The sequence below is a fragment of the Pyxicephalus adspersus genome, chromosome 1, assembly GCF_032062135.1.
Source record: "Pyxicephalus adspersus chromosome 1, UCB_Pads_2.0, whole genome shotgun sequence".
NCBI lineage: Eukaryota > Metazoa > Chordata > Amphibia > Anura > Pyxicephalidae > Pyxicephalus > Pyxicephalus adspersus.
In genome coordinates, this window is record NC_092858.1 from 75058534 (window position 1) to 75082612 (window position 24079).

Genomic DNA, 24079 nt, shown 5'->3' on the forward strand with positions numbered 1-24079 from the left:
GTGTTGAATTTCAAAAAGCTAAGCTAATTCTAGAACAAATGGTAGCATTTAATAATATCAAAGGAACCAATCTGTCCTTCTGTCTCTCCTGCTGTCAAAAAATGGGCTATTCTGAGTAATTGGAATTATATATACCAGCTGAAAGCCAAAAAAAGAACCATCAGCATAATACAGTATATTGTCATTTAGTTTAGTTCCCTTAACACAACCAAATCAATGTTAGTACAGCACATATACTGTTTAGACACATTGGGCCTGACTTACTAAAGCTCTCCAAGGCTGGAGACAAAACACTTTCATCAGTGAAGCTGGGTGATCCAAAAAAACTGGAATAGATTTCTTCAAAGTCATTTGCTATTTGCTAGAAAATGTTTTGAATTCTGGACCAGATCCATTCTAGGTTTTCTGGATCACCCAGCTTCACTCATGAAAGTGTATGCTTTCCAGCCTTTTAGAGTTTTATTAACCCCCCCAGCAGTAACCCAGAGTCACACCCAGGGTAGCTAAACCTATGGAAAACAAAAGTAAATCGCGACTTACCTGATCCGCCGGCATCCCTCGTCGTCCTTGGCGTCTTGTCTCATCCTCCGGCTGGCGTTCTCTGCACTCGATGCGTCACCGGGGATTTTCTGGAATCACCAGGGAGGGATTTTCGTTGGTGCGTACAGAAAAAAAATTGTAAATTAAAAAAAATGTTTTAAATTTATTTCATTTATTATTTTGACATGATTTTGTGTTTTAAACTTTATTATACTCATACTATTATATTATACTGTAAAATAAACTTTTAGACATATAAAAATGGAAAGAAATGAACTGCCCAGGAGGGTAAATCAGGCCCATTATTATTTTATTTGTGTACTGTCATTTCCATAAATGTTCACTAACTGTATTTATTTATAGTTTTAATAGCTGTATGAACACCTAATCAGTAAGGTCAACAAAAATTCGCAAGGTGCAGCAACTGACATTATCAGGTAATATTCATCTTTCACTGATCTTTAATGTCATTACAGCTCTTTTACAATATTAACTAAGTTAAAATCAGAATGAGCTTATAAAATAGAAATTATGCCTAAAAAAGAAATAATACCTGCACAGAAGCAGCCCATTTCATACTTTCCAGAGTATCCTTTTTTTATTCACTTTAATATTCTTCATTTTTACTTTTTAACAAAGAATTGTGTTACAAATATGCACATTGTAAACTGTATCATCATAGACCACTGACCAATACACAAAAGAATAGACTAGTCTTGGATGCTAGGACTTTGTGCCTGCTTTTATTGTAATACTGGCCTTGTGGGCTAAGGTCAGGAAATTTAGAAACATATGGGATTTCATTATACCTCTTATGACAAATGGATTACTGCTGATGTATTCTGAGATGTGCTGTTCTCAGCTGATGATAAACTGAGACATTTACATTGATTTTTTCTTTCCATTTTAATGAGAGGCAACTGCCAGAGGAAATACAGTATCCTAGGACTGTGTACACCATGATGGGCTGAGAGCATTTATACAGTGTAAACAGATCACCAAAGGCTGTCCAGTATTTGTTCTTTTGCAAAAAAGAAAGCAAAGATAAAGAAAGATGTTCATGTACCCGATTCTGATAATTATATTATATTGAGTAATGATGACACCATGACATATTGGCTTTGATGGCTTGTAGATCTGAGCTTTCAAATTATTGACACAACCAGTAAACTTGTAACTAGTAAAAAAATTAAAACTGTATTTCAGGAGATAATTTCTTCACACTATTTGTTGATTTTTTAACCAAAGCATGATAACATCCAATTCATCATGCTGTCTACATATAGATAATATTGCATTTTGGACCTGGTAGATTAGTCCTAAGTGCGTGTAGGACATTCCAATCTGCAATTTAATTAATGCATTTTGAGATATATTTTAACACCAAACTTTTGGCTCCTAAAATTAATTTGCTGGGCCAACTAATCTTGGACAAAATTGCAATCATTTGAAATGTATGATTAATTTTTAAATTACCTTGCCAGGCTCACAACCTTTTTAAATATCTTGTCAGGTTCACTACCTTCTTTCTGACATGATAACCAATGATGTCAATAGCAGAGAGAATACCAGGCCCAATATATCTGGGATATAATTAAGGAAGGTTCTAATTGCATACTTGTTAAGAAAGCTCCAATTAACAGAAGCTGCGACCACAGATTCTAATTTCATTGTGGTTATTTTAGAATTAGGAATTGTGAGTTTGGTTTACAAAGCTATGGCAAGCCCAGTTTTGGTAAAGTAAATATTTTTACCTCCCTAAAGCAATTCTCTTGTTGAGTACTTTTATCTAAATATAGATAAGTAGTACCTTAATAAACCACCTGTAATTAGGTGAGGTAGCAAACACTGTTCATTATTACCTACCGACACCCACAGCAGTCTCTGTACCCCTTGAGATCTTAGCTAGTTCTAAATTACACGTTCTGTAGAGTTTAGGATTGTTTGTCTATGTGCAATAATCTGGACTCTTCACATGTCCTTCCATAGTTCATCCTGTACATGTAAGGAGCACAACTATAGACTGCTGTTTAGCCATATTCACCTTACTTGATACATTGATAATAATCTATCCAGCCCACCAACAACATACCTTACTTACACCTACATGTCTGCTGACACACACAGATGAAGTGTGTCTTGAGCTGTTACTGAGAATCTTTGAATGAAGAATAATTGGTAAAGTGCCAAAAAAAATTATCAGAGTGCATCACAGTGAACTTTAAATACAGCTTTTATTGAAGCTCTTTCCTGAGTTAAAAATATCCTAAATTGCTAAAACTGTCTGCAGTGAGAACTGCACTTCCATGTGAGTTGAATTGTGACTGCTTTTTTCTCCTCTTATAGTGAAATAGGGCATGAACATCAGAAGTAATTTAAAGCTTTTTACTAAATGCTTTATGAAGCCATCTACAACAGATAAACACCAGGAAGGAAAAAAAAGTTCAAACACAATCTGAAATCTGGAAAAAAACCCTGTAAAATGCTTTCCATTATCAGATAAGCTACTTACAGGACAGATAGCTAAAAGGTGTAGTATTACCCTTTAGTAATATAACTACCACTAATAATATGTAATTATAGATTATGCAAATAGACAGAGCTCCATTAACAATTGTTACCAGTGTTACTGGAAGCCCCATATCAGTGGTATGACTGCTACTGGCCCAGATATTCAGTATGCAAAAGACCAATGTGTATGGCAAGCTTTTGGAAAGCATTTGCAAAGGTTTCAGCAAACTTCAGGCAGCTGTGTTAATGCAAATTTAAATTCCAGAAGCAGGATTAAACCCAAATTTAACCTAACAGCAAACAAGCCAAATTCTAAAGCAATCATATCGATTAGTGTAAATTAGTAGTATCTTTGGAAATTAACTTCAAAAGTAAAAAAAAAAAACATTGGGTACCTGTACTTTGCTGTTGCTTTAAACCTATCCATACAAAAAGGACTTCTAATGCCTTTTAGTTTCCTGTTAATAGATTAAGGTCCTACAATTTCTTTACACCCTATTTTTCTTATTCCTATTTTTATATCTTATTTTTCTTGCTACTTTGGGTTTCAAATAATAATAATCCCATCTGGTTGACCCTAAGAAAGGCTGAATTCGGAGATGAGTGTAAACAGATCTAATGCCGTGTACAAACACATTTAGCCAAAGAAACAGATATTTTATCTATGCTTTGCTTTTATACGCTGCTTTTATTAACATATCAACCCGATTGGAATTAAAATTTCCCTTCTTTGGCTTCACTGGGTTTTAAAAGACAGATTTCAATGTTCCCATCACTTTCTGTTATGTTCACAGTGTATAGTCATTTTGCAAAGTAAATGTAAATAAACTAAAAATTTGTTTACTTTAAATTGCTAATCATGTTCTACAATTTTTCCCTTATACATGATTGGGCTTTCAAGGTAACACAGTTTCACTTTTTGGACTAACATTCTCAACCTGGAGCATTTAGGTCAAGTTGTAGAGCACAGAATCATGTGGCATAGGGCACAGACCTGAAGCCCAGTGATAAACTTCAAATGAGGACAACTGATCCTTTGACAGTTGTTTAAAAAAGTATTTCTTTTTCCCAAGAAATATTTCCTCACCTCTCTTGTGCTTCCAAATTACCATAGAAAAACTTCCCAATGAGACAGAAATTTTAATTATTCCCCAACTCAATCCAAGACTTAGACTAAAGTATGGGCTTTAAATAAAATTTAAATCAGCATAAGTGCAATAAGTTTTTTTTCTCTAAACACAAAAAAGCCATCTTCTATTGAAAAGCACCGACAATAGACTGCCAACAGCATACAAATTCACAGCATTTAAATATTCTGTTAAAATCCATAAGTAGTGTGCATACGTATATAAGTCTCCATGGGCATACTTTTGTACTGTTGTCCATAAAACTTTTTTCCTAATAAATGCTTCTACTTCAATGAAAAGAGCACATGGCAAAGCTTGTTTCAGAACACAGATTATGCAGCAGGGAACCAATTAAGGTTAAAGAATTGCTGCTAGCACTGTAACTGTGTGTGTCTCTGAGAAAAGCTCTGCTGGAAACAACTGACATCCCCTGGTATTCTACTGGGAGGTGAATGGCTGCCAATTCATCGTTGGTCTTTAGTAACAGTAAAGAAATCTTTACAGCAAAATTATTTTAAGTAGCTTGATTGGAAGAGCAGTGATTTTCCATGTGACATTGACTCTCATGCTGCAAACTAGTATTAGGGCAGAGATGTCAGCTGCAATAAAGCTAACTGGGTCCAATGACATCCTTGCTAAAAAAAAGTGGTGGTGCAGAGTTCTCAATTGAGTCTGAATGAACTCCATAATGTTAAACACCAGGTACACAGGTAAATGCACCAATGAAATATTTGTATGTTTTACCTACTAACGAATTTGTATATCTAATCCACCATTTCTAAGATTTATGCGGCTCTGTCACATAGAACAGACCTGTGTGACAGAGCAGAAGACCTAATATATCTCTGCAGCACTTAGGTAGCACTTAAGTCTTGTCCTTCCTTTAGCCTGCAACTGAACACTATATGCAACAATTATGTTCAACAAAAAGAACACAACTGAACTGAAGAAGCAACAGATCAATAAGCTCATTGCTCTCTTCTCTCTATCAGTATTGTTTTTGTCGGCACATGAATATTGTATCACAGCTGTTTTTTTGCTTCTCTCTGCCTCAGGATGTGTGCTACTGTACACTGGATTGCTATGAGCTAAACCTAGCGTTTGTATTGCATAATAAATGACATCATTGGCATTGTTGGTATCTGCCTGGTGCTTAGCTTTAAAGGAGGTTGATTTGACCAACTATTAGGCTATGACTTGATTACACATGAGCATTTGGTTGGTAATGAGCATGTGTTGGTGGGTAACTGATACTGTAACTGATAGGGTGCTGGAGGGCAATTTAGTACTCCCTTCTGTTGCAGATAAGGTTTTCCAAAAGCAAATCTGCCATTTGTCAATTTGTTTTGTTTACTTCCAATATTAAAGCTATGTACACATGTGCAATAATTGTCGTTGGAAAACGAATGATTAACGACAGATCAATGATTTTTCAAGATTATTTTGAACAATCGTATTCTGCACGATTCTGTACATGCTGTAATGATAGGATCCTTCAAATATAATCCACCAATAATGTACACACACTAGATACAATTGTTTGAATGATGTAGGAAGAGATGTGCACCAGAGAAAGTGTACTGCAGAACCCACAATAGCGAACGATCGTTACCCAAACATATCCGCCAGGAAGGTCCTTCGTTTTCAGTGACATTCCTCGTTCATTGTCGTCATTGGCCTGTCATTATGCACTTTTTTTGTTAACGATTATCGAATGATCGATTGTTAATGATAATTATTGCATATGTGTACGTAGCCTAACTCTTCATTACCACTGCATCAGACAGAATATAACTGGTAATTATTGACAGCCACAACAGTTGATGATGATGACGGTATAGATTGGGATTTTGAACAATATCCAAGCCGCTGTCAAGGGTGCACTTGATCAGGGTTAGACCAAGTTGGCGATGGTACATCTAAGCTGGTGTCTCTGTTAGGCTAGTGGCCATAAAAAGTGCCATTTGCTCAATTCAGACCTCTAACAGAGCAGAATAATCCCCCACTCATTATAAGCTAAGTGTTTTATAGTAACTTGCTCAGGCCAGTGACCAGAGTTGCAGACAAAAAAAGTCTTTCATTTCCAACCTTCCTGAATATATTTCTCTGTACTTCACATTTTCACAAATCTTCAACTGCTTACAAGCATATAAGTAGGCAGAGACAAATATTACAACCAAAGACAACAGCTGTGAGATGCTGGGCATAAACAACATGTAATCTGTACCCCTACTCATTTTGATTTACTTGTGCTGCCAGTTTTCCTTTTTGTATACTAGACCTGATTTATTAAAGCTCCCCAAGGCTGGGGTGGATACACTTTTATCAGTGAAGCTGCGTAATCCAGGAAACCTGGAATGGATCTGATCCAGGATTGAAAACATTTGGTAACAAATAGCAAATGACTTTTAAGAAATCCATTCCAGGTTTGTTGGATCACCCAGCTTTACTGATGAAAGTGTATCTTCTCCAGCCTTGGAGAGCTTTAATAAATCAGGCCCACTGAATCCACATCTGTACAGCTACACTACATATGTTACCTAAAACATCAACTAAATGTATTATGTGTGTTTGTGTGAATGTACAAATATTACATTGGGTGGAGCCGCATTGGCAAAAAAAGCAGTATAACCAGTTCTGCTTTAGCAGCTAATACAATATGAGTTTTCTGATTCTCAGTGAGGTGTTAAAAAGTAAAACATTTACGTGCACACACATGAACAATCTTAAGATTCTGATGTTATATTTTATTTATAAAGTGCAATTATATCCAACAGTTTTATCTGAACAGTGTCTAATGGGCATAACATATAAGGGAAAAAACAACAGATAATAATATGTGATCTATTTTAAAAAGCAACTATTAACATCTATCCTGCTAAAGAATTCACTAAAACAAATGCAAAATAAAAACATGTTGTGATGTTTACTAATTTGATTCACTCCTTTTTACAAAAACAGCATATTATGTACCACATCCCAAAAATCAAATAAACAAAAAGGTTTTAACTCCAAAATGAAGTGATGTATAGAGATATTTTGGGGAGTCATATTAAAATGGATCCACATACTGAGTTGACCAAGATAAATGTGATTCTACTGAATAGCTATTTCTTGTAGAATAATTTGGTTGGAAGGGGATTTTAGTTTTTTAAATTCAACTGGCCATAAAAAAATAACTTATCTAAAAATAACTTTGTAGCCATTACCAATTTCCTTTGGCTTTTCTTAGCTTTCTGCGTCTAATTTCTTGACTAAGTCATCAAGTAAAGCAGTTAAAGGCATGTCATGTCATGGTAAATGTCCATGACATCCAAGAAACTAGTAACTTTTAAAGGAAGTCAGCAATGGCAGCACCCACATTTTATGATAAAATATTTAAGAAACGTGTTACACATCCAGAATACAACCAGGAATACTTAGTAGGTATTTTATTCATGAGAAATATCTCAATAACATGTTTGCATGCATAGACTGTAGTGCAATATAAACTAACAGCTGGTAGCTGGAAGGAATTTCACACAATTAATCAGGATGGGCTGATGCCTAAAAATGTCATTACCCATTCATAGAATACTTTGCTATAATGAATCGTTTAGGTATTGGGCCAAGTAGAATTTTCTTTCTTCATTCTTAATAACTATCTTTCGGATTTTGCAGCTGAGCTTAACAGGTGTCACAGTAAAGATTAAGAGACTATCAGAAAATATTTTATTATTATTATTTATATTTTAATATTTATTTTTATTATTTATATTTTATTATCAGAGACTATACACAAATAATTTCAGCAAGATTACACAGACAAAAAGGGATGGTAACCTTTGACCTAAGGAGCTGTAAGTAAAAAAAAAAAAAACATAGCCCAGAATACTACAGCATGCCCAATACATTAATCTAATAATAGGTCATTCTGGGAATAAATGCAGAGGTAAGGAGAGTACATAGAGTACACAAATAATAATATTGTCATCCTCAGGGAGAAGGTGGTCATGAATTGTCCATAAAACATAGAATTTAATAAAAATAGAACAGTTATAGGCCTATTTTTTTAAACCTTATATTGGCTGTTAGATTATGTATACATAAACATAAAGCAGAGTAGGTGAGTAAAAAGTTACTCCCCTTTACACTGTTTTTACAACAATGTACCTACAGAATGATAGCTCTTCTGGTGACCACATATGTGGTCACTGGTCACCAGGATAAAATAGAGAGGGTGAAGGTGAAAACACAAAGAGCAATAAAAATCCTCATGGTTTTTAACATCATTAATAAATATTAGTTTCAGATACCCTTTCAAGCCCAATTTCAGCTAAAACATATTTGTTTTGGATAGACTGGAGAAAGGCTTAAGCTAAGCAAAGTAAGGTTAGGTAAAGTTAGCTATAACAGTATTCACAGTAATGTGTTTTTTTTCTACATTTGTCTACAAAATATGTTTGAAGATTGTAGGTTTAAAAAACAGTTTATACAGTTCCTCTTCTGACATGTTATATAGCCTCCAATCAGACCGTAGACGTGTATGCATAACATGGATTTGTTTAGTATATTGGTTTCCCAGCTTTGTGATGTGTAATGGCACTTTGCACTGATAACTCCCTCCAGGTCAATGTTTGCTTTTACTACTTCAGGTAACAGGCATCTTGTTGACTTTACATTACATCAACGCTGTGGAAAGTCGCCCAGACAGTTAAACAATCAGTCACATGTTCATGAATCATAGCCGCGTAAACAAGTGTCTGTATTGTGCTTTTCACAGATAGGTAATGAAGGGGAATTACGGGACAGGAACAATAACAAAATTCTCTTGTAGGACTTGTATTAAAGGGTGAGTGAACCCAAAATTGAATTTTTTATTGGGAGAGTGTTCAATGTCAACATCTCTTTACTGTAATTTGCAGCAGTGTCTGCACTAATCATTTAGCCTTACTTCTTCTACATAAATAGAAGAATTTTTGGGTGACCCCTTATATTTTGCTGCATTCTCTTTAATATAAAGGAATAATTTAGGTTGTGGATGCATTTAGAAGACATTTTTGCTAAGAACGTCTGTGAACTGTTGAGAAGGAAGATAAGTATTTGAGCTGATAGACTGCATTCAGAGTCAGGGGAATCAAATAAAGAACAATTTTACCAAATTTATAGTTGTCTATAAGAGACAAGAAATATACCTATCCCAACTCACCCCACCCACTTCCTTTACTTACCCTCCCCCTGCACCGATTCCTACTTATCAACATGTGAGAAGCCATGGTATATGCATTTGTTTCAATCCACTGCAAGGCTGTCACATTTGCACAGCACAGCCCCGTGGCCTTCTAATAGACTCATTTCTAGCTGTGGGACATTGAGACAGCTATGGGGCTGTATTGCAAATACATAACTAACCTACAAGGGGATGTAAACAAATGCTCAGACTACGACCCTTTAGGTGTCAGTTAGTTAGAATAGGGTAGGGTGGGATTTAGGCTATGTCAAGAGAACGGACATGACAAGTAAATTTTTTATATATATATACAAACATTCTTTAGGATTGATCTTGCAAATGATACATTTCGGTCAAATGTGAAAATGAAAATTGTTTCAGAATATTACTGGAGATCTCCCTTTTTTAAACTTGACCTATTTGCAAATGATGTTGTAATAATACTTGGCTCTGACTGTTTTTCAGTAGATAGACCAGACAGATTTGCTATTAGTCAGACAGATAGAGGTCACCTTGTTGACTCATTGCAATTCAAACAACAAAATTATCATTGCTATCGCATATGTAACAAATCATCAGAAACACATGTGAATAAATGACAGCATTGTGTTTTTTACAGTAATAAAAACGTAAAAGGGTGTTTACATTTGTTCAAATAATGGTAAATGGTGAATTTCAGATTCACTGTTTTATAAACAGATCCCTAAATGTTTATATTGATAATGAAATGAGGAATTTTTCTGTCTATGATGGAAAAAATGTTAATGAGTGTGACATTCCTTGTCATAAACACCTAACACACTTGTCAACTGTACTACTCCTAAATAAGTGATAACTTTTCAATTTAGAACTTTATTTGAAAATAAAAACAGAAAATTGTCCATCAAGTCCTAAGTCATACCATGAATGGTAAACAACTTGAATTGAGATTGCCAAAAAAAAAACGATGAGCAAAAATATGAAGAGACTTCAGGCATATGGTAAGGTATATGACCTTAAAAAAAGGTTCACAAGCTGGAGTGCCGATGTGCAGTTAGGAAATTGTCAGACTGGCTTTTCTGTCCAAAAGCATCAGGACAATGGTATGGGATACAATGGACTATTAAACATTAACCAAATGTTCTATTAAAGTAGTTGTTTGTAGCCTATACATAAAATACAAATATAAGTTTTGATTTGCTATGTTTAAAAAAAGTGGGCTGGTGTATGTAACATTCTAAGTCTTCACTCGGCCATACTCTGGGCACCTCTTTTATTAATATTAAAATATAGAAAACATTTTATCAACGAACTTTTCATGTAATGTTGCAATGTTCCCAAAAATTGACCCCCGAAGGCACCTTAAATTATCACTAAAGTTAGCAGGGCTACGTCACAATGACGCCACTATGGGGGAGATTTCTCCCCCTTTAATTGACACCCGGCTCCCCGTGCATGGGCGGTCAGGAGCCGGTGATTTTAGTGGTCTGTGGAACCAAAAAGATAGGTGACCACTGGTTTAAACTATGTATTATGTAAGGCAGAAAAGAATTTCTTTCTCCTTATATTTTCCCCAATAACTCCATTCTTCAGGCATATTGCTTAGGGGTAATATTTGATTCTGTTCTATATATAAATCACACAAACTACATCCAGATGTTTCTAATAGATTTGCCGTGTTCCTTGTGTATAAAATATCTGAATGTAGTCATATCCTGACTGGACTATTGTAACACCTGCCTCTGTGGCCTTTGCATTATCAGACTGGCACTGCTCCAATCTATTTGAACTTTGCTGTCTGGCTGATTCCATATCCTCTTGCTCTACCAAAGCTTTATCTGATTTTATAATAAATTTACCTCTTTTTTTAAACATTCAGGTTTTCTGCAAAGTAGCATACTGTGTGAAGAGCATACCCTGCCATTTCCCAAGTTCCTCATATGATAAGGAAGTACTGAACAACTAGTTTTGTACTTGTTAAGAAAAAGAACAAATTTGAACATGCTGACTTGGCTTTAGGGTTTGTGCTGCCAACTGTATCAGGTTCGCAAGGGAAGTGTAATTTTTACTACTGCTTTCCTCTACGCCCTTCTACAAAAAAGCTGAAAGCCTTAATTTGCACTGTGATCTATATTTTCATGAGTTGCTGACAGGCTGTGTGAAGGTCACCTTCCCTCTTCAAAAAAAGTTCTAAACTCTTTTTACATCCAGAGGAACAAAAAAATGTATTGAATATTGTATTATTTTTGTTTCAGAGGGAAATTGAGTGAATCACCCTAAAGCATTTTACATCTCCTAGGGACTTTTCTGACAATATTTTTACAGGGTAGAGGTAAAACCTTATTTCAGGAGGCCTTCAACAGTATATTACATGTCAACAACTTATAATTCAAATAATACAGATCAGGAAAAACAGGAATTGCCAAGCTTTCCTGAGGAAAATGGGCATGTTAGATAAAGAAGAGTTGGTGGTTGGATGTGCTATGTACACATGTCAGATAAATCATTGCTTGAGATGAACGGTTGAGCTCATCCCAAATGAGAATCTAACACGTTCCATAGAACAGAATGAGCACTGTATGTATAGTGCTCATTCATTTATCTATCACTGGAAAAACCATGAAAAATTTGGTCCAGCTAAAAGAAATCTAACGTGTGTATGCAGCCTTACACTTCTTATCCAGCCAGCACTGATTGGCCCCAGGCTTAGTAGCAGATTGAGAATATTTCTTCCCCCTCTGATCACTTTTCCTGTATTTGAGCCTTGGTTAGAAGTTTCTCTAGGTGCCTTTTACACAGATCATTTGTTTTCCTTTGAATGCATTTTAAAGTTGAACTCCAGAAGTATGTAAAACCTTCCTTCCAGTGGGGCTACCCTCGTACTCTCATTTAGGTCTGGGTATAAGTACAAAGGACTAAAGCTGCGTACACACGGCAAATTTTTCTCGCCCGATAATCGATATCGGCCAATTATCGGGCGAAAATCTGCCGTGTGTACAGTCGGTCGTCGTCCATCGTCCGACGACCGTCCTGGCGGATCCATGGACGATGGACGACGACCGATCCTAATGAAAGGGAAGGGGAGAGCGCGCAGCAGGGTGCCGCTCCGTCGCTCTCCCCCTCCCCTCTCCATAGAGCATGAACGGTGCTGTATGTACAGCATCGTTCATGCATCGTGCAGTCTTTTCTCGTTGGAAAGGATCGTGAAAGATCCTTTCCAACGAGAAAAATTGCAGGTGTGTACGCAGCTTAAGTATAACTTCTCCATTGCATCTAGACCAATAAAGGAGATACAAGGATTGTTCAGACTTTGTGGCTGTGTTTGTATCTTATTAGTAGCTGCAGCCTGTCGTCCAAACAGAAACTCCCAGTAAGATCTTTACTTCTTCTATCTCTCACTATAAAATGAACTGGTAATAAACGTAAAATGAACTACAGTACAGTGTGTAAGCAGATTTGGCCTATGAGATAGGGTATTCTGCCCTTCATTTTTCTTTTGTACATTGATTGTATGCATGTATTTTTTGTATGCATCATTCAGATGTTACTCACAATGAGCTTGATTTATTAGAGCTCTCCGACATTGGAGAGGATAGACTATCTTGGGAGAACCTGGGTGATTCAGCACTATGTTCCCCACTGGTAACCCATGCCCAGCAAAGCACACAGACCCTTAGGTGGTAACTGCAGGATATACCTGTTAGTACAGGCCTAAAGATGTGGTTGCAATTTAAGCTCGAGAAAGCCAAGAAACATGTGATAACCAAGTAACCAGCAGGCATCCACCATACCCACAGAAGTAATAGGTCAGTTAACCAATGATTTTTAAATAAGTTAAATACATTAGTTTGTAAATCTTACATCAAATCAGTTTTACCTGTCACAATTTTTTGTATATTTTTCATAACTAAAATATTCTGATTTTATTTTTTGTATACAGAGTAGCAGTGTTTTGTACATTGTGTTGCTAGGCACATTTTGGCCATAGTTCCTTTTCTTATGTCTTGAAAAAAAGAAAGGAATCTCTAAATACATCACCTAGCAACTTTAGGATTAGAAAGCAGGAGACACTAGTCTGTAGGCCTGCTCCTGATGCAAAGAGAAAACTACTCTGTGTTCTAGCAGGATTCAAGCAATCACTATGTATAAAGCCCAACCGCTAACCAAAATGGGCCAACACACTGCATTGAAACTACTGGGCCTTCCACAAGTGATGTTAATAATGTTATAACTGCTCTAATTGTATGTGTGACTGGCATGCAGGTTGTTTCATTCTTTTTTTTTGCTGTGGTTCATGTCTGCCAAAAGAGGAAATGCATGACTTGTGATATCATCCTCTATCCTAATGTTTCCCATTTTGCACTCTATTGACTTAGTTTGACTGAACATGACTTAAACTCATGTCTAAGTAACTCTACTGTCTAATTGTGTCTTTGGTATCAGGTTTGTCTGTTGTAAAGCTGCCTGTTTTTTTTTTTTTTTTGCAGACTTTGAAGCTTCATTCACTTCATTCTGTTTGAAGCAAAATGTGGACCTTGATCTCTCACAATGAATCTTGTTCTTGTTTTTCCTCATTACCTATAATAATTTATAAATATGGCAGTCGCACACTGTAATGTCATGGTAAACTAGTAAATTATAAGTACTACAGTGATGGAATGAGAAACATAAACAAACATGCGAACTGTATTTCATTCTAGCGCATCTATGGTATATGTATTAAATTATTGTTGTCATCAAATGTTGTTGGCTATTATCTTCCTTATAACTGTGCATTTAGGTATACTGGGATGTTTTGGTGTAGAGGGCAGTATCAAGGCAATGAGAAGCAAGGTCATAGCCTTGGTTAAGGTAAAAAACAGACTAATAAGGATAGCAATAGTCATCTTTAGAGTTCCAAGTAAATGTATACAATCACAGAAAAAAAAAGCCCTGAAAGCAAAAAAAAAAACACACTTACCTTTAATTCCATAGATCCCTCAAACACGCTGGAAAAGTCCCCGATTGGGTCCCGCGCTGTGCTGGAATTTTTCTTCGTCCCGATGTGGAGGATGTGCCAGGTGCCTCCATCTTCTTCACTTTCTCCTTCCTTCTTCTGGGTAGGTCACCTAACCTTGCACCACGCAGACTTGGGATCAGGTGACATAGCCTGCTGAAAAGGGAAAAAAAAGAGCGCCGATCCCACTGCACATGCATGAGATCGCCATCTCTTTACCGATGTATGAGATCGACATCTCTTTCCTCCTTTTGCGCATGTCCAAGATTGGGCATGCGCAGAAGGAACAGCCAAGAGCCTTCTGGGATGTGTGATGTAGATATCCCGGGAGGCTCTTCACTCTCATTCAGTCCTAAGCAATCAGGACAAAAAGGGAAGGGGTTTCCATTGTTTTTCTAAAAAGGATGTTGCAGTAAAAAAAAAGAATCATATTTTTACTTTATACAAAAAGGTTGTCTACCCTTTTATGTGAAGTAACAATTTAGTTTAGGGAGCGCTTTAAATGGAGGATGAACAGAGGCCAAGATTTCTAGGAATTTGAATTTAGATTTGGTGAAGCTTGTTAACATTGTGATCTACATTTTGTCCTCTGATTCTCTTGTCTAAATCTGCTGTTGGCCATTATTCTGATGTTTTAAATGTCCCCAAAGTATTAAAATCTAACATAAGCCTGCAAATCTTTATACGCCATGGAAACTGTAGAAGAAGTTCTATAAAGAGGGCTAACATATCTCAGGCTTACTTCCTGGAATAGTTATTTATTAACATCTTAGTCATAATACAGTTTGTTGCTCCTCCCGGCTGCATGGAATGCAGGGAATTTCACTCCTCTAACAAACTTGCTGTTATAGACGGTGCTGTGAAGCAACAAAACAAACGGAATACAGCTTTATTGCAAATACAAATGTGAAGATGTAAAAAAACTGATTTTCTTTTATTAATCTAACTGAACCAAGTTTGCTTAGGGAAACAACTATTTTCTCCAAGTCAGAAGTATACACTGTAAAGCAAACAATGCTATGAAAACACAGCTAGATGTGGACACAATGAGACCATCTGCAGATGTTTTGGTCAAGATTCAGTAATAAATAGGAACTCTGGGATATCAAATTTTTTTATGTTTAGTTCTCCTGCTTGTTCTCTTATTTCCTAAGAATTTTTGGATAGGATCTGAAGCTGCCTAATATTATGGGAATATTGCATAATCTGTTTTACAATAGCGTGGTCATACAGAAAATTTCTATTTCATAGCCTATAGGAAGATGAAAAAGGAGATTCTGTATTTACCAGCTTCCTTTTCTGCAGACATTGACACAGGCATTTACAGTGTACTTCTTGAAATCTTTCAAAATAAGTGCACTCATTTTGCAAGCCTTTAGATTTTCAAAACCAAACAAGGAGGAACCTTCTTCCTAACATAGCATATTTTTTCTAACTATAGATGACCCTCTGACAAGCGTTCAGCTTCACAGGGTATTTTATGTTCTATGTTCCGGAATAAATTCTGCTGTCATTTATCAAAAGGAAATAGAGAACAGGCCATATATAGGTTTGTTAATAAAGTGTATTATATGTTTTTTGTTTCTGTTTTGTATAGTGTATGGATTAGTTAGAACCCTTGTTAGGGCTCTAATATTTATTTTCTTGAACGGATAGGTTTCGCATAACAACAGTATCCTTTCCCCACTATACCAATAAAATTGTTCCCATTGTGTTTTTGCATAGGCAGAAGGTGAATATTTCTTAGTTAGATTTAGGCTATGGCAGATTACTGTCGCTGAGAATGATCTTTGATCATTTCCAGTGTCAGATGAATGAATAAGTTGTGTACACACAACGTCGTTCTGTTCTTTGAAGAGGGGAAGATGAGCGAGAGGCACCCTGCTCTGCTCTCTTCCATTGGAATTTATAGCAATCATTTCTGATTTTCACAATCATCAATCTACCACAGGGCAATATGTGCCTCATTTCAGTCCACTCTCATATGTCCCACCTTTTCGGTAGAGGGAGGAGGCACACTTTTTAGTTTAATGTTTGTAGGTAATGGACACATTACATACCACGCCCCCATTTTGATGACCCTAAAATATAAATAGGCAAAATGATTGGTTAAACAGACAAGGGGTTGGTTCTAAGCAGGTGGGTAGTTCTAAATAACACTTTTTAAAAGTTAAATAACACATTTTATATAGAGATATATATATTCACTCAAAAAGAAGCACAATGAAGCAAAGATGGAGCATTTAAAAAAGGCTCAGTCCTTCAAAATCAGGGACAGTTCTAAAGTATGACCTTTAAGCACTGTTCTGTTGTTTAATGTGTGGTGGCTTCCCTTTAGGATAGAATCATTTTCTTGCTCGTTTTAGATTGCCTTGTCATCCCCTGATATCAATGACATGAAAACAGACTGCAAAGTAGAAAAGCCTTGTTAATAACTCAGTTGATTTTGGTTTGCTCACGGCTGAGTTGACTGGCCTTTGGCAATGGATTTTAATTGGGTTTCATCCAGATGTTGAAAATCCTAACATACAGAATAAAAACAAACAATTCTTGTTTATGGTTGTTGAACACATTCCTATAAACAATCATCATCTGCAATCAAGATAAATGGGTCTATAAATTCAAACAATGTCTCACAGAGAAATTTAACTTAGACATTAACAGTATACCCATTAGATAGGATGGCATCAGCTCAAGTTTTATATTTCTTTATTAAGAGAGTTATGTATCCATTATGCTTTAAAATATAAAGAGAGTAGTTAATAAGTGAATATAACTGATTTTGTGAAAGGATGCACCCACGTATACTCAAAAGCATTTTTTTTTACAAAGCTTAATATATTCCTTATTTTGCCTCCTGATAAAACAATAGCAATACATTTAAATCACAAACATCAAAATCACGATGCTATGAAATTGTTGTTGTTCACATGACATGATTTTGACATGACATGAAGATGATGGCATCTTTTTACTGTAAATCCGAGTCTTTGTTTTACTTTCACCAGAAACGGCTCCTTTTTCTTTTTTCTCAATATACCATGAAATCAAACATTTGAGCAACACAAAATGGCATCTAGGACAGTATATTCTCTAAGCAACTTTGTGAGTCTAATAATGAAAACATGGATGCATTAAAAAACCATTTCCTGTATTTTGCAATCTTGCAAACATACCTAAATATCTCAAAATCAGCCTCTCATAATTCCCCGATCTCCATAATTCTCTATCACTGAGACTAGAAAAGGGGGCAGCAATGTAATCCAATGAGCTCTATTACATTACATTATATCTTCCCTCTAACTTTAAAATGGAACTAAACTTAAATAAACTCTAAATTCCGCAGATCCCTATATCTCACTGGAGAAGTCCTCGATCGAGTCCTGCACTGTCCTGAAAACCTCCTTCTTCCAGGCATTAAGGAAGCGGCGGGCGACACCATCATAAACTGTCTTTTTGCTTGTTCTGGCTGCGTCACCCTGCACAGGCGCAGGATCGGGTGATGTAGCCTGCTGTAAAGGGGAAAAAAGAATGCTGATCTAACTGCGCATGTATGAGATTGGCATTTCTTTTCCCTCAATGTAGGAAAGTGCCCCTTCTGCACATGCCCAAGATGATCATGCAGCATACGCAGATGGAGCAGCCAGGAGCCTCCTGGGATGCGTGATGTAGGTATCCCAAGAAGCTCTGCGCTCCCCTCTGGGATGATCAAGACAGAGGGCGAGGGGCTTCACCTTTTTTTAAAAAAAATGTTGCAGAAAAAAAAGAATAACATTTTTACTTTACATAAAAGGGTTGTCGTCATTGAGATAAGTAACCTTTAAGAGAACACGATAACCCTATCATCTTCTTCTAGTTCATGGCCTAACTGAAGGTAAATAAAAGAAAAAGAAACATCAAGTTATGTTTACTTGAACTGTTTTACTGTCCTTGTGCTGAAAGTTCACATGAGTTCTTAGCAAGTGAATAAAAATTTACAGTCAATAACTTGTGCTGATAGGATAAGGTGATCAGGTTGACTGATAGATTTGCACTGGGTATAGTATGATTGTTGTCATTTACACGCAATCTATGGAGGACTCTTGTTTAGGATATGTTCCCAGATATGGGGAACATTACTATATTTCTCAATAAGTGCTCTGAAGCACAAAGCAGACAGCTATACAATATTCATATGACATACTTATTGCAAAATCCTCTTTTGACTGTTTGAACATGAATCATTATACAATCTTTATAGAAACATATTCTCTGTTTATTACTGACATTTTAAAGAATTGTTGTTAAATGTTGTTCTGCTCCTGATTTGCACCATGATAAGCTGGTTAGGAGATAAAAAAACAGGCCTATTACAAAATCACAATACACAGGCACAGACTGTACCATAGAATAAACAAGAGTCTCCTTCTCTAGGCCAAACTGCTGGTCCTCAGCCAGGAGATTAACGTCTCAAGATTTACTGGCAAAGCATCTCATTGATTGTTTCCTGGCAAGTAACCCAGCCTGTGATTGGAAAGCTGTAACAAGAGCAGAAGAGACACGTGTAACAAATGTAAAGACATAATAAACCCAATATACTAAAAGCATATGCCTTTATTTTCCCTGAAAAGCTTTGTGGTTTATTTAGTTCATTAGGTTGCAACTACAAAGTTATTGCAACACCCTGCATCTTTTCAAAGCAGTAATCAAATAGGCTGTGGTAAATCAGAGCACTGTGGACACTACAGTTACATATGGTAATTGTCATTTTCTTTTTATTTTATGTTTCTATAGTGGTCTTAGTTTTGAATAATGTTTGAAGCTTTGTCTTTAAAGCAGAACTAAACCCTGTATATTCCCATTTGTTCCATCGCCGCCATCTTTCTTGTTGCGATGTTGCCATTTTGAATGGCCAGGCTGACATGACTTAACTCCTACGCAAAGCAACTGCAGGAGAAGCCTGGGCATGCAAAGTTTAGGATTTTTGACAGATGAAGTGAGCAATCGGGCAGTAAGGAATGCTTATTGACAAAAAGGGTATGTGTCCCTTTCTGCAATAAAGCTCTTCTTGGTAGCAAATTTTTAAAGTGGATCTTTAATAGTGTCCAAGGGCAAAATAGAGCATGGATAAAATGAAACCCCTGTCAGGTTTTTGTGGTGTCTGTGTCTGCTTTGGATTTACACTCTATACTTATCCTGCTAACCACTGTTAAAGGGATGAAAAAGGGTTGAAAAAGTTGAGGGCAAACAAAAAATGGCCCTACAGCAATGTCACCCCCACCTTATCCCATTTCTTTCTTTAATAACTTTAGTGAAATTTTATTACAGTATATAAGTTAGATTTTTTGATTGGTCTGCTGGGTTTCTTCTTTTCTCTTTCAGGATGAAGTCTGACTGGTAGTTGCTGCTGAGAAGCCGAAAGGGGAGGATCATATGATTGATTGATGAAACTTTGGTGCAAAATTCAACATTCAATTAAAACATCTGCTAGCCTTTACACAGATCTGTTTTGCGGTTCATTTTTACTGGGGCGAATTGTTGCCCACTTTGTGGGTAGACGGTGTTTTACATGGTTTAAGATGGTCTGTTCTGTTTGGTTTTCAAGGATTGTTAGGCCTGGTTGTTGGGTCACCCACTTTGTGAGTATTTAAGTTGTCAATTCTATTTCATTTATGGTGCCTGAGTCTTGAATGACTAAGATTGTTGGTTATACAATGTTTATGAGTTAATACAGTTCAAGTTAAGATTTATTTAAGCCTAATAAAAGGATGCAGCCAAAACTTTTCCACTATCATGTGTCTGGTGTTTTATTATTTTATGTGTTGTTTATATTATGCAATTTGGAGTGAGGTGTTATTGGGCATGTACAATCATATGCCATACCCTCCACACTTCTCATTCTGCCTGCTATATACCCTATCTCAATTCTCTGCTATACACATTGCCCACCCTTATGCACATTCTGCACATACTCCCCTCTGTTACACCTTATACTCCTTTCCTACACACCCACCTAATCTTAAACCCTCTGCACTCCTTTACCACACATACTGCCTACGGGCATATTGTTCACATTTCAGTTCTCCCCCATACATACTGCCTACTTTCATACCTTTTTCACTCTTCTACAAATGTTAACTGCTGGTATACCCCCTGCACTATCCATACTAACAGTTGTCTACCCTCTGTATTCCTCCACTATGCATACTGCTTCTTGCCATATCCTCCCCATTACCTTTTTCTACATATGATTCCCACTGTTCTACCCTCCACACTCCTCTCCTGCCTGTACTGCCTGCTGATAAACACTTTGCACTCTTATACACACTGCCTGCTGTCATACCCTCCATACCTCTTCTTTTTTCTCGTACATAAATTGCCTCCTGTTTGACCATGATTGACCATACACATGTTGGCTGTTGTTATACCCTCTGCATTTCTTTTCTACACATGCTGAATGTATTTTACCCTCTGGATTGCTTCATCCATGTTTGCAAAATCACCAAGTTTGCTCATTCATGCACAGGCACACTTTTGCTAATAAGCAAAACATTAAAAAAACTAAAGCCATTTAGTTCATAACTCCAGATTTCCTTTGACCTGTCTTTGACACTATGTAGTCAAATTGGTTCACCAAATTAAAACTGAGTTTATGTTATTTTCTTTTTGCATGTATTTACAACAAATTAACTTTTTAAAAGTGACATGAGGTTGATGCAATAAATTCTCCCTCGAGCAATGGTCCTCAAACTATTGGCAGTGGTCCAAATCTGACAGTTCACGATGTAAATATAGACCAGATCACCATAGTGTCATAAATGCCACAAAATCTTTTCTTTAGGCAGGAATGTTCCCTGATTCCTATGTAGAAATCCTTACAAATAAGAAAGTCACAGAAAAAGAATAAAACACTAATATAGTACATAGATCATAAAATCCAGTCCAATCCAGTGCTCAGCATTCAGTCAGAATCCCAATAGTGTTAGTGACTTAATATATTCATTTATTTTTGTAAATTTTCATTGGTATGTACTGGCATTGCACAGCATCTAGTCCAATCTTGTCTGCTTTTATCAGGATCATGGATTTATATTAACAGATGAGTATTAAATATAACTGTTGCAATCTTGGGATAGCACAGGTCTATGCATGAAAGTTAAACGCTCTATAGAAAGGTCAGTCACCTACATCCTTGAATGGAAGCATATAGAATGCAACCATCTGCCTGACTTTACATTGACCATTTCAGTCTCTTTCTTGTTTCTTCTTCTTAGTATCATTTTATTATGTACAGTATCCTTGCATTGGGATATAATGTCTGGTTTGTTTAACAAAATTAGTTGAATAAAACACGTAATCAGGAAAACATTCCAATTCACAAAAATGCCGTTACAATGTTTATATATATTTATTTTGACTTTGAATTTCTGATCTTAGACGAAATTCTGAATGTTACTGTGTCAAGCACCTCTAATAGGGATAAGACAATATGCAGGGTCCAGATTGCCTGCTAGAGGACCTGAGAAATTTTTGGGGGACCTATGCAATACATTTCTGACATAAAGTACATTGAGTATTTAAAGTATCACTGTCTGAAGCAGGGCTAGAAGAGCTGAGAGGTCATTGTGTGCACTGATCCTAGCTATAATGGGTAAGTTGCTCATTGGAAACTTGATTGTGTTTATATATTTCTGCTCAGATGAAGTTAGTGAAATCAAACAGTACCGCCTCTTGCACTATTGCAATGAAAGCATAAGAAAAGTAGCTGTCGGATGTTAAAATACTTTAAAAAAAACTTTTGTAATAAAATGAGAATAAGAGAAAGAAGCCAGTTTATCATGAAACAGTCTGTGATCTGATAAGTGATGTATTCATCACTTACAGAGGAGGGACTTCCATGTAAATTCTCTGAGAAAAGGAAATTCCATGAAATCCTGAAAGCTGCAGCGTTTACATCTGAAACCAGATGCTTGTTAAACTGAAGGCAACATTCATAGGCATCATGGCTCCTTTCAACTTTGAATATCTGTGTGGCCTTTAGCATGTTTTTGGCATGATGCTCAGAGTTGTGCAACACATTACATAAATTCCGCACACTCAGACAGTGCAGCAGCTGAAATCTATTTAAGCTAAATTTATTCTGAACATGAAGATGTGTTCGACTTGAAGATGATAAAACTAGATGAAAAGATATGGTGTGTTACCACAAGTTAACTTATAGAAATAATTTGTAAAAATGTTAATTTAACATAAAGGTGAAGGCAAGCAAATCAAATGCAAATACTTTCAGTGGAAATGGTTTGCAATTTAGGTGTGTTTCAGATGCTTCTGTTTGCATTTACATTATCTTCTCTGGGGAACAAAAGCACTTTAAATATAACTAATAATTACATGCTGCAGTAAGCAAAAGTAAATGGAAGTATGACTGATAAGATCACATTCCATATTCAAAGACTGTACTGCAAATCCTTTCAAAATGGCTCCCATATGAACAAAGAATACACGACTTTTACATGTATTTTTTTTAATTTGCAATGCTTAAATTTTGAACGTCAAGTTATGGTGAGGATCAGTTGAATTGGATTGCTGTGTACTATAGTGAACACAGAATGTTTTATTCTGTATTATTATCAATGTTAGAAACAGATCATAAGTAACTTAAACGTGCTGTGTTACAGGAAAGGTAAAGTATTTATGACTTTATATATCCATTAAAGTTTGGATGTTAAAGCTGAATTTATATTTTGTACAGTGTGCATTGGAAGGTGCAACAGATCCTGGCTGATGGAATGGAACATCATCTAGCGCTTTCCTTTCCAGTCATAATGTCCATGGTACACCGCTTTTTTCATATGGGTATTACCAAATGTTCCTGTTATCAAGAAGCTATGCACAACACCATGCTGGTCCTTCCTACCTGACATGATCTGCCCGCATTACAAACAAAAGCACAAAGACCGATACTGATGTACTAACATGAGGTATGTAATGAAAATAGGTTTTATAGGAAAGCAGTACCCAAAGGCACAATATAAACAGATTCAATTTAAGTTTATTAACAGATAATATTGCTTCATTGTAACAATCCTACAAGACTGCCTTAGCACCACAGTTATTTACAAGACTGCCAAAAGAACCAGAGTGTCAATGGAACAGTCTCACCCACAATAGTTTCTGCTTTCTCTCTTTTTTTATATTCCTTTCTCAACTCCAGTGCCATCTCTTTTTAGCTTGTACCTCTTTCAGCTGCTTTTACCTTTAATTTTAATCCCTACACATCTTCCTTCTCTTTTACAGTCTAGTTGACAAGCTGTTAGTAGCTTCTTCTCAGGATTCTAGTGTTTCTGAAAATCAAATCCACCATGGGTGGCAGAAAAACATTAAAAATCCGAGTACAGCAATGTTTGTTCATTCCAGCACCAGTACTTCCTGACAAAGAACACATGCATACTGTTGGAAGGAAGTCACAGAGATCTGAAGAGCCTAGTACATGCAGTCAGCAATTTAGTCATACAGCTAACCTACAAATCTTGCTTCCACTCTTAGATCTGCAAGAACAAAAAAGAGTACATTTCAGAACAACACATTGAAACAACACATAAATATGTAAAACAAGTTCTGGGATACTTATGTGTACCCATCTAACAGCTGTGTAATGATTATAATGGTGAGTAGAATATTCACAACTTTTATTATTTACCAGAGCAGTTACTTTAACTTCCTGTTTTAGAGTAAAAA

At 36.3% G+C, this 24079-nt stretch overlaps 1 long non-coding RNA gene across 1 annotated transcript in view; it reads left to right on the top strand.

Annotated features, from left to right (window-relative positions):
* LOC140333100 (uncharacterized) overlaps positions 1-20132 on the top strand; it is a 34143-nt gene extending 14011 nt beyond the window's left edge. The window contains exons 2-3 of the long non-coding RNA XR_011921283.1: positions 14341-14465; positions 19724-20132. This is a non-coding gene — a long non-coding RNA (uncharacterized lncRNA). The remainder of the gene's footprint in view (positions 1-14340; positions 14466-19723) is intronic.
* The last annotated feature ends 3947 nt before the right edge of the window (positions 20133-24079 follow it).